This window comes from Dermacentor albipictus, chromosome 2 (genome assembly GCF_038994185.2).
Source record: "Dermacentor albipictus isolate Rhodes 1998 colony chromosome 2, USDA_Dalb.pri_finalv2, whole genome shotgun sequence".
NCBI classification, from domain to species: Eukaryota; Metazoa; Arthropoda; class Arachnida; order Ixodida; family Ixodidae; genus Dermacentor; species Dermacentor albipictus.
This window is the reverse complement of record NC_091822.1, coordinates 36,219,435-36,232,296: the sequence shown is the minus strand read 5'-3', so window position 1 is coordinate 36,232,296 and position 12,862 is coordinate 36,219,435. Positions and strand designations below refer to the sequence as shown.

Genomic DNA, 12,862 nt, shown 5'->3' with positions numbered 1-12,862 from the left:
TTTGGCGCCTGCGTCCTGAGCGCAGCAGCACTGACAGTGCAGAAGCGGATCAACGTACAACCACGTGACGCTGTCGTCGCTGCTTGGATCCCGAATCAACGTACAACCCGTGACCTTGTCGTCACCACCTGGATCCCGTTAAAAGGACCCCCAGACGACCACCGCAGTCACTTGGCAGCGGAGGCAGCAAACAGTGCACACTCTGAACCGTACTGCTTATTTCCACAGGTTTGAAATTTTCTGATTCTTTTCAAAGTGCATTATTACGTACCTTGCTGCCTCTGCTGCCTCGTTGTGTTGACTGTTTTTTGTCCTGATTTTGACATTTGCATTATGACCACTGAAATTGCTGACATGAAGCGCGAATTTCGCAAAGAATTAAGAGAGCTGAAGAACAGCATGGACTTTATAAACAAAGAATTCGAGGCTCTAAAGAAAGAATGCAGTAAAGTAAAAAACGAGAATGTGGCACTGAAAGAAACACAGCAGGTGCTAGCGCAAGAAATTGAGGCGCTGAAAAAGAAAGTGCAGGAAAGCGCCGTGAAAATCATTGCACAAGATCAGTATTCTAGAAATAAAAATATTGAAGTGAAAGGAATTCCACAGGACAGGTCCGAGAGCCTCGTAAGCATACTTGGAAAAGTTGGCGATGTCCTCGGGGAGACCATAAAACAAGAGGACATTGAAGTCTGCCACCGAATTCCGGCGCGCAATTCCGACTCTGATCCCAACATAGTGGTGGTTTTCCAGAGCGGGGCTAAACGCGATGTAGTCCTTAATAAAGCCATGAAGCACAGGGTCACTACGAATGATATCGGGTTTCCTGATAATCAGTCTGTTTACATAAATGAGCACCTCTGCCCTCAGCTCAAGAAGCTGCTAGGCATGACCATTGCTAAGAAAAAAGAAGTAAACTGGCGTTTCGCATGGGCTAGGAACGGAAAGATTTTCGCACGTCAAACAGACACATCTCCTGTTTTGCGTATTTCGTCTGAATCAGACTTGGACAAAATGCAACGTGCCACCATTGTTAGCTAAACGCGATTTTGTTATTTGTTCGCGCTAATCTTATCTGTTTATAAATGGATACACCTGCTGACATTGTAGTGCCGCACGACTGCAACTACTTGAAATTTTTGCACTTGAATGCGCAATCTGCTAAGAACAAGTGCAATGAGTTTTCCATGTTTTTAAGCAAATTTTCTTTTCAATTTAATGTGATAATGGTTACTGAGACTTGGTACCAGCAACAGAGTGACGTTCTTCACCTACCTGGATATCAATCTTTTTTCTTAAACAGGCCTTCCCGTCGCGGAGGCGGCGTGCTGCAGTTAGTATCGAATGAGTTTTCTTTCACCTTGATGCCTGAGTTTTCTACTATAACGCCTGATTATGAAGTTTTCAGCTTACAGTACAAAAAATACGTTTTTGTGGTTGTATATCGCCCACCTGATGGAAAGATCGATAATTTTATTACCTTCTTTGAAAGGATTCTCAGCTTCGTGTGTCTAAACGACATGAACCTTTTCGTGGGCGGGGATTTCAATGTTAATCTTTTGCAAAGTACTTCGCAATCCCAAGAACTACAACTACTCCTCCACTCTTTTTATTGCAGGAATGTTATTACAGAGCCTACGCGTGTAAGTCATACATCTCAAACACTACTCGATCTATTCATCACTAACTGTTCTGAAGATACCACCAAATCAGGAGTAATTGTAGCTGATATGAGCGATCATTTGCCGATATACATGTTCTGCAGGCTTCATCAGGTTTCAAAACCAGTGCGTCAGTCCCAGTCATTTGTTTTCCAGGAAATTACTTACAAAACACTAAACACTTTCCGGCAAAAAATTAATAATATTGATTGGACTTCGGTGCTTGTATGTCAGGACGCTGATGATGCATATGATAAACTCATGCGCTCCCTTAAGGAAGCCTATGACAACTCCTTTAAATATATGAGTAAAGAAGTCAACTAGAAAACGGAAACCGTGGCTTAATGACGAATGCCTTAGGATGATCCTTGAGAAGGATTCACTGTATCATAAGTTTGTCAGAACAAGAAACCCTGATGATCTTGCAAGCTTTAAGAAATATCGGAACTATGTTACGAAATTTACACGAAATGCAAAAAACTGTATTACGAGAACCTATTTCAAGAGGTGAGTAATCAGAGCAGTCTATTATGGCGCGAAATTAAAAAGCTTTTGCATTCCGATGTCCACAATAGTGTTGACTTTGAACTTGTAGTTGAAGGTAGAACGCTAAGAGGCAAAGAATTAGCAAATATGTTTAATGATTACTTCACAAGTCTGGAAAAAAGTACTCACGACATAGCAGTAACCAAGTATTTGGGCACACGGAACGCACATACAGCTTTCCTTAAACCTACAGATCCATATGAAGTTTATGCAATTTTCATGTCACTAAAAAATAGTAAATCCCGCGATGTGAACGGATTTCAAATAAGACCTATTAAGTTTGTGCTTGATCTCTTGCTCCCAGTACTTACTCATATTTTTAAGCTATCGCTGTCAACTGGAATTTTTCCTAGAAAAATGCAAGACGCGAAAGTTACAGTCCTATTTAAATCCGGTGACAAAAATAAGCTGTCAAATTACAGGCCAGTATCAGTACTGCCTGTCCTATCCAAGGGACTAGAAAAAGTTATTTGTAAAAGACTAAAGTCATTTTGTGATAAACATTCCATCATATCAAATAAACAATTTGGGTTCCATGTGGGAATGTCAACTGAATTGGCTCTGCTAACCCAAAAAGAGTTCATTTTAAATGGTTTTGGACATAAAGAACTAACGCTAGGAATTTTCGTAGACTATTCTAAAGCATTTGATAGGCTAAATCATAAGACTTTGCTTACTAAACTAGAACATTATGGGTTTCGGGGCATTTCTCTCAAACTCTTACAATCGTATCTTAATCACAGAAAACAACTAGTTTCGATTTCATCAGAAGATTCACGTCTCCGTGAAATTACACAGGGCGTTCCCCAAGGAAGTATACTAGGGCCAGTATTGTTTAATATATATGTTAACGACATTGTCAACATTTCTAATGACGCTAACTTCATCATTTATGCAGACGACACCAGCCTATTCTTTCAGTCTCGCAATCTCAGCGATCTCTCGTTGTTGGCAAATACCACACTAGAACAATTGGCCGAATGGAGCAAGGTTAACGCTCTCAAATTTAATACAACAAAAACAAAAGCTGTTATTTTTGCACCTCCACAAAAACATCTGAGTGAAGACATACTGTTGCAGGTTGGCTCTGAAATAATTGAAGTTGTTCCTAACGTTAAAACTTTGGGTGTTATATTTAATCAAAAACTAACGTGGAATGAACATGTGGAACTTATTGCATCCCGTTTAGCCAAAGCTTGCGGCGTGCTTTGTAGACTCCGTGAGACGATACCATCTAAAGTTAAGCTGATCCTTTATAACGCACTATTCTCATCTCATTTAATGTATTGCCACCTTGTGTGGGGTACCACGTCAAAAGAAAATATCAATAAATTATTACTACTCCAAAAAAAGGCTGTTCGTCATATCGCAAACGCGCCATTCGACGCACATACATCTGAATTATTTTCAAAGTATAATATCATTTGTCTAGTAAGATTATATAACGTTAACCTTGCCCTAAAATACCAGAGCTACTTTAAGTATAATAACGAAGCGTTCTTGCGGTTGTGCAACCTAATAGAACCAATAGATATATCGTATAACATTAGGGAAAGAAAGAGATGGCAGCTACCACTCTCCCGTACTAATTATGGATCAAATCGGCTATCCAGTCGCATCCCATCCTTATTAAGTAAACTTCATGAAAACGGTATAGAGATAACTGACACTACTAGGAACACATTACGAGACTTCCTAATTCAAACTGAGTAATTATTTTTTTAACGTTACTTTGGCTAGGGGAAGTCACTACTTGCCGCCTTTAAATTAAGTAGTTTTCATTTTGATGGCATTTTCGCATATAGGATGTAACCTTCAAGAAATTTACGCACATCTTCATTTGCTATCTATGTTTCTGCATGTCAAGAAATATTTCTATGATGAATTTTACAGCAGTTGAAAATAATTATGTATTTCTGTTGTATACTGTATATTCATATATGTCATTTGTACTGTATAATCTTGTATCACTGATTGTACATTTCGCCTCACACGTTTTTCACTTATACATTGCACACACTAATGTGAACAAACATTATTCTGACCCCGTTGTCATGGATAGGGGCAAGAACCTTGTCAAGCTGCAAAAAAAGCAGCTTTTAGTTCTTGTCCTAGTGTTCATTTTTTGTAAATGAATGAATAAAGATTGATTGATTGATTGGGTTGCTGTGTGCAACTTGTTTGTCGTAGCTAAGCTATGGTGCGTTATGCAATTCATTTTTGTGAGAGAGCCAATGTACAGAAATTGCACAGAGTTTTTGCCGCGTTTGTGTGGGGTTCTGGATGGGAGAGATGCAGCCGCAACAATCTGTTCAGACGGGAGAAAGATGAAGGGCTAGGGCTGGCCCACCTGTTTGTGCAATTAGTCGGACGGTTCTTTTTCTTCCGGCACAATGATAATCCACTTCTTCAATCGGTTAGCAAGTTTAGACTTGCGCATTTGTTACCAGAGTTTATTATAAGCTCTGAAAGTGTACCGGGGGCAGTGTTCGGTTTCTATGAGGAAATTGTACTGAGTGTTCGTTTTCTTGCTGTACGGTTTTCCAAAGAATATTTGTTTAAGGTCACAAGAAAAAGGCTGCGCAATGATCTATTGGACAGCCTTTTTCCCCCACCTCGGTACCGAACTATATAGAGTCGAGGCCCAGGCCAGAATGTTTTGAAACGTGTTAAAAAAATGCAGGTACCGCCTGCTATGAAAACTTTCTTTTTCAAACTACACACAGGAACACTATCAGTTGCAACGTTTTTAGAAGAAAGGGGCTTTTACATGTCATGGGGCTCACATTGCGTTTGGGAGTTTTCTTTTGGGATGTTCTACAGAGAACAATAAAGAAAGAATTTCCTCTTGATCCACATGGCATAAGGTATCTACCGATAGATGACGAGGACGGAACACCTTTCGATCAGATAATGTTACTGGCCTCTACTGTATATGGCGAGCCCGCATGGCTGACTACTATTGCGATCCCGATGCAAGACCAGCCCGTGTTTTCTTTCGACAACAAATAACACGTTTTCTTGATGTGATTGCTACACATTAGTGCCCTCCGCCTTGGATGGCCAGGATAGAACCCCTGGCTAATCCTAAAGAATTTTAAACAATGCCAGCTCACATATAACAGGCGGCTTTTATTTATTAATTTTTCTTAACGGATGAGAAGTCCATCTGTCTGTGTATATATGTTCATTATGTTGTCCTTCCGATGTACTGCTGATTACCGGCAATAAAGAAAAAGAAGCCTCGGTATCGCAGTAGGCAGCGCGTCAGTCTCATAATCTGAAGGTCGTGAGCTCGATCCTCACTCGGGGCAAAGGCGGCGCTTTCTTTTTGCTGCCTCACATGATAGGGCACTGATATTCGGGCATTATAATGAAAGCAGATTCCAATATTTTAAGGGGTAACTGCTGCGCGCTATTTTACTTTTCCAACTCCGTCCAAAATAGCACTAAGGCGACTGGACGTGTCTCGTCGTGTGCCCTGTCTGCCTCGGTAGCGTGATTCCACTACCGGGCACCGCAGTGAACGGACGTGTTATCATGTGCTACGACGGAGCGGCGTTGGCGGCCGTGAATGGCCGTGGTAACAGGAATGCTGTTTTTAAAGACGAGGATTATCAGGTGATTTTGCCGCACTTGCCTACCGGACGAATCGTCCTTAATACTGTTTTTTTTACTCGCGGACGTCCGTGGAAGACCGTACGAGGTTGAGGATTTCCGTGACGCTCTGGTTCGTCTGCAAGTGCTCCCTGAAGTAGTTGCTTTGGGGGGTATCACATGAATGACGTGTCGGCGGTCATGATGAAGACGACTGAAGCCACTAGAAAACTGCTTACTATCCGAAGCCTGGTTGTCAATGAACGGCGCTGTATTGTCGTTGACCCCACCAACCAAGGCTTGCGCATGAAGTTACACTGGATGCTGCCAAACGTGTCAGATGAAGACATCAAACAAGCTCTTGTCCAATACGGAACGGTTACGGACGCAGTGAAAGAACGGTGGCGTGTTCAAGGGATTTTGGACAAGGGCTCAACGATGCGGTCAGTGACATTGCAGCTTAAGGCAGGTACTACAGTCGACGACAATCCGCAGTGCTTGATGCAGTGCTCTAAGTTGTATCTAGTAAAACAGGAATGAAAGGTCTGCTTAAATAGTTTCCGGTTAATAAATCTGCCATTTCGTTTAACTATACACCGTGGTTGCCAGGAAACCACAGGAAATATATTTTTTGTAAAGCTGTAGGAACTAAATTTTGAAGCATAGTGAACCTAGCTGTATTTGTTACCGAGCAAAGCGAAACGCTTCCCGATAGAGAATCTATAACAACTGACGATAGATTAACGGGAAGTTTTCGCAACATTAGAACAGTATCTAATAATTCTGCTATAAAAATAGGCGTATAATCTGCAAAGCAAATAGAATAGGACCAACAAAGATAAGGAGTGAAAATGCCTACGCCAGCCTTTCCTTTATATAGTGAAGCATCGGTAGATATTATATTGCTTGCTTCCCGGCGAGAAAGGTAGTCTAGTAATTGGTAATTTATTTATTGCTATCTCATTAGTTTAGCATGTGAGGGGAAAATATGTCATATTCCACTCGGAGGCTGATCTTCGATTGACCTGTTCGTTGAATACGTAGAATTAGCACATTCAATGGTTTTAACTGTGCTTGTGCAAACAGGTACCGTTAAGCAGGCACTGGTCGCAACTGCGCACAGTTGGAGCGTAGTCAAGGCCAGTGATTATCAGAAATGAACTGGGTTCATTAATTAAAACATACATTGATTTTCTTTGAGGATAATCGTAAATTTTAAGTACGTTCGGGATGTAAGGATGCTGAATCTACTTTTTTAAACTTGGTTTTCGCGCTTCCATATCCAGAACTGGGTTTGCAACAAACTTAGGGAGTCCAAGGGACAATCCCAGAGCTTCCCTCTCTAATAAAACTGAAGGCTACATTCTATAGGCTAGGCTTCCGGAAAACGACACACACTAAAATTCCATGATGGGTTGGAGATACTTATTATTTATCTTAGTTGTTGTTTGTCTCCACAAACTAGATCATCGGTTACTGATCTTACACAACTATCCAGTGGCACAAGTTGCCTTAGACGCGACTTTTTCATTGTGCCTTTTTCCGTTTAGTGTTCCATCATAGGTGATTCCAAGGTATTTCAGAGAATCTACCTGGGGAATGTACTCTTGACGACACATGAGCGATATGTGAACGGGAACACCTGAAGCAAAACAAGTGGACTTATTGACCTTCAAAGGCATATGTATGTTCTCAGGTCAAGTTGCAAGATTACAAAAGTAATTTTAAAAAAATTGATAAAGCGAATATGTATATCATTGCTCGACGCAAAAAAAAAGTGATGTCATCGGCATAAAAGTATACCTGAAGGCCCTGAAGCAACGGACTGGAACTTAAACAGAAGACAACGCTGACCCATATGGTACCCCTCCTTTCCACTTATACATAGACGATGAACATCCGCTTTGGAAACAATAGAATTTTCTTTCCCTTAAAAATTCTGAAACGCATGCCATGATATACTTGGGAAAGGTGTAATTTTCCAGGTGTTTATCAGTATACCATACTCCACAGAATTATAAGCTTTAGGTATGTCTACGCCCACTAACGCCGAATATTCTTATCGATGATGAGCAAGCTGTATGCGACTTTAAGTGGCTGTGCGCACTCCATATCGAGCACCCAGATTTAGAGCCAAGTTGGCTGGGGTTGTCATGAAGGTTGTAATTTGGTCATTAACATTTTTTCTTTTAGTTTAACCAAATTAGACGCAAGAAATTTGGTCTAATATTGACTAAATTACATCCACGTCCCTGCTTTTTAGGTATCAGAATTACCTCACCAGTTACCTAGAAGTGTGCCTAATTACCTGAAGAAGTGCTTTTATCAAAGTTACCCTGCAGGTTTCGCATCTTGACGATTCAAAAAAATTCTGCAATTTTACAAGTTTTCGCTCAGGCGGTCTGAATACGCCTTTATTAATGATAGCAGTTCCTGTTTGCTTGCTCATTGGCGTCATTGTTAGACTCCGCAAATTGTGCTTGTACGAAAACAATACCACGTAGAAACAAATACCATAATAGCCATAGACGCTTTAGTATACAATGATGAGGCAGGCCTAGGCATTTTCTCGCTTTCACTTGGCTCATCATTCTCTTTGAGACTGCCAGATATTGTTCCTGTATTGAAGCCGACCTTTTGACAATAGTTTTCGCGCTTCAAAAACTCCCTTCGAACGCCATAAGCAAGGTTATTATAACTTATTTCCTTTCTCTCTGTACTTCGGTTACAGCTTCACCCAATTCGCCAACACGAAAAGCTTCTCTAACATTACTTCCCCCACAGCTGACTTTTCTAAAACTATTATGTGTGCCAGGTCACTTTGGATTGCATTTAAATAAAATGGCAAATTCATTTAAATGGCACTACTGGAAGAACCTCTAAGAACTGACAATGTCGGTTCTTCCGGTAGTGCCACACCTAACAGAGATTAGATATCAAAAATATTGAGTTTGTTTAGTTGCCATTGAATTAATAACAACATGGACCGAATTTTGGCACATAAAATTCCCGTGGAAAATCCAATGGTGTTCATTAACACAACCGGAAGTAGTGATCCCCAAATTACGCTGCCGTATTGCCCCTTTCAACCTGCATTTACACAAGACTGCTCTGACGTTATCGCGTCTGTATCCACACTGCCAAGAAACAGAATCCCTAAACCACTATTTCTTGTATTGTCGCCGATACGAAGTATTAGGAAAACCACTTCTATAAATTCCGCTTGCTCACTTATAGTTAACCTTACCATCAGAAATTATACTACCTTTCGGTGCGTCAGTTAGAGCTATTAGCCCGAGGAACGTTTTTGGTGCCGTTTGCGGTTACATACACTCAACTAAACAAATTTTTTGGTTCATTTCTTTATTTGCTTTTGTATGTGTGTTTTGCTGTAATCCAATGTGCAATATCTAAAAACATGGAAGTAATGAAAGAAGAGAGAAAAGGATGCATAGAAAGGCAGGGAGGTTAATCCGCGGTAGTCCCGGTTGGCTACCCTGCACGGGGGTAGGAGTAGGGGTATAAAAGAGAAAAAGAGTGGGAGAGGCAGATAGACATTTAGAGAGAGGAAGACAGACGAGCACAAACAAACTGCGTACACTATACACCAGAAAACCGTGATTTCAAAGCGCGCCGCCATATTGATGAGCGCCGGTCGCGCCATCTATCCCAAGCGCCGCGAAGTAACAGGCCTGGGCTGCCACGCTGGGAGATGCGACCCGGCGCGAAAGTGAAACTTGGGCTTTTTAGCTGGGCGGAAGGCGTGTTTCGCATTTTTTCTAGCCTGTCATTTTCGCTGTCTCGATTTAATCAAACTTCAAGACCTCATGCAAGTCCGCAATGGCCACACTGAGTGATGTGCAGACTGCAGAAGCGAATACATCGGGTAACCACATAAGCATGTAACCTGTGAAGGATTTTACAGCACTGTGTTGGTGCCACATTTTATTAAAGCACGCAGAACATTGTCCTCTGCACTTTCAGTTTGGTCTTGTTTGTCATGGTCGCTACTGGGTTGGCCGCGTTAGGCAACCCACTGGCGAGGTCGTTTGACTGCCTGATTAGCAGACACCTGCCCTTCACCACCTGCACATTGAAAACAAAATAGATGTTATAGTAAGAAGGACTGTAGTTCTTTCCCATGCCATCACTGTTGCGAAGATATAAAGTCCTCTCAAAATGAAATAGAAAATGCACCAGGCCATTTGTATCGTGCAACCCCTTAAGAGTACAACATTCAGAACACAAGCCTACAGCACTCGAACAAGCAGCATATGATGCTAAACCTGCACTAATTGGAAAATGAGGATCTACAATAGTTACAATGTTCAACTACATGTGCAGTCAAAGCCCATGTAACAGGGCGAGCATGACGGATGCAGGTGTTGTACAGTTGCACAAACCATGACAGGGCACATAAAATTACCATCCCTACTTAAAGCTGCATCATCAGGGAAGCTTTTGGTACAAGACAACAACCGCACCTGCATTCCAAAAAATTAGCCCCACCAACTGCAGCTACATGGTATCAGACCTGTTTCGCTTGTGCGAGGCCATATAGGATTGTTAGCGCTCCCTTAGAAAACAGTAAAAGAAACTGGTGAGAACGAGCAAAATTTTCTTACAAGATACAACAATAATTAAGCACCTTATTTTCCTCGCCTTATGAACGGAAAAATTTTGCGCTGTGCCCCGCATAACAGCCCGCACGCAGTTTAGAGCTCAGGACGCTCAAATGAATTCGTTACGAATGACACCTGCAACACCAGCTCGTAAAGACAGGCGCGCTGCAAGAACGCCTTCGGTGACGAGCAGTCGTAGTTTACGTTTTTGTGGACGCATGCTACGTGACGAGCAGACTTCGTTTTACTTTCATTAGCAATAACGCTCACCAGCAAGGCAACATACTATCGCCTACAACTGGTCGTTCACGCTTAATGGTCATGCCGTGCAGCAGCTGCAAGTATCGCTAACCGCAAACTCAACTGTTCCGCTTAACCATCGGGAGCTCTGCCTGAATGAAAACACGAAAAGGCTTGCCTTCTTGTTATAGCCAAGGCGAAGCACCGGCGCCGGATACTGCTCTATGGGCTTGTCCAGAAAGTGCTCGGAGCAAACCTGCGTGTTACACATATTACGTTCGTAGGGCGCAAGGTTGAACGTGGCACCAAAATATACACAGATCGAATACTCACTCGTGCATTTTCACTGGGTTGGTAGTTCTTCCTATTCACTGCAGCTATCCACCGGTGGCGCAGCTTGTCATTCTTCGTTGCGGATGGAAATCGGTGCAGGCTGAAAACACCGCACCGGCACGATTCCCTACGTGTATTGTGCTCTTCGCAAACAGCGCTAAGCAACCTGCTCCTTTTCCGCTGGGTATTTTAGCATCGAAACACGACGCAACGATGCCCAGATGACTTCTTGTACTTTGGATCCCCGTGAACGGGCACATTTCCGCACTTTGGAGTCCTAGAGCTAGCGCTAGCCATGTCTGCTGGTCGCTGGCGAACACACTTTGGCAGCCCAGAACAAAATGGCGCTGGTCGACCGGGCAATCAGCGTGCGAGAGTATGCGTTCGATTAGCCTGGGTGCGAGGCTAGCGTATTCTGGTCTATAGAGCGGTAGGGCGTGGCCTTGTTAAAGTATATCGTGAAGGCCCGTACACCGCAGCACCCTTAGTATCGCTAGTAAAACCTTCAGTACGGATGCACTTTGGGAGTACTGACCTAAAGCTTTTAGATGCACCAGTGGACGATTGTCCAACTGGTGCACCATTCTGCACATCACTTGTCTCTGGGCACTATATCGCTGGCACACACACATAATGTGAGCGAGCGTCTCATCGCTGCTGCATCTGCCGCACGTGGGGCTGTTGGCCATTCTCATAAGGAATATGAGTTCGTAAAAGTAACGTCAAGCCGCAGACGGTACAGCATGGTCTGTTCACGTCGTAGTAACCTAGGCGGTAGCTGCATCTGCATATCCGGAGGTAAGGAACGCAAACGACACATGGTGAAAAGTTTTGAATCCTACAGAGACAAAGTACATTCACGGGACATCAATCACAGCCCAGCCGCAGCGTCTGTTCGCGAAAGCAGAAAAAAAATTATGAGGTTTTATATGCCAAAACCACTTTCTCATTATGAGGCACGCCGTAGTGGGGGACTCCGGAAATTTAGCCCACCTCGAATCGCGGTCGCCGTGGCCGCGATTCGATCCAGCGAACTCGGGTTTAGCAGCCCAACACCATAGCCACTAAGCAACCACGGCGGGTCCGCGAAAGTAAAATCGAGACACGTTGATCACTTTCATGTGCAGATCGGGCGGCTTCCTTGACGTGGTCATTTCCGCTGATACTGCATTGTTGTCGAACCCATTGAAAAATTATGTTGTGTCCCTGGTCATGGCTGCGATGATATATCTATCGAATATCTCAGGCCAGGTGTTTATTCGGGCCGTGGCGCATTGTGCTTTGTGTGCACTGAAGTGCTGGTTGCGAGTAATTAAAGAATGTCCATTGTAGAGGTGGTTCTTGATTAACGAAATAAAGTGTAGCCTGGAGTGCTGTGAGTTCTGCACCCATCGATGTGGTCACACATGAAGTTTTAATTTGATTTCTTCATATTTGCCGGGATGATGACTGCAGTAGCAGAGCTGTTGGAACGAACCCTCTGCGTATATATGTTGCCGGAATCTGTGCATGTTATGAATGCGTTCCAAAGTTACTTGCTACAAAGCTTGAAATGGCGCTCTAGCTTTCTTTTCGATACCCGGGATTGCAAATTGCCACTGCGGCCACTGCAGACACCACAATGGGTCTGATAATCGTGTAATAGGCGTGAATTGTGATGGCAAGTAGGACTTATGTGTTACAATACTTTCGGGAAATGTTCAATGTGACCTCTTCGCTGGTAAGCAATCAAGATGGTGTGAGGGAATGTGAGTCAGGTGTAGGATGTGTGCTCTCAGAACAGCTGTAGTAATGCAGACTATATAGAGACTGTCACAGGAGCATCTCTGGCAATAGCCGCTGTAGCGATCAGCGATAAATGGCGTA

General features: G+C 42.9%; 1 non-coding gene across 1 annotated transcript; it reads left to right on the top strand.

Annotated features, from left to right (window-relative positions):
* Positions 1–5,445: 5,445 nt before the first annotated feature.
* Positions 5,446–5,518, top strand: TRNAM-CAU (transfer RNA methionine (anticodon CAU)). The gene has a single exon. It is a non-coding gene; the product is annotated as a tRNA-Met (tRNA).
* Positions 5,519–12,862: the final 7,344 nt, after the last annotated feature.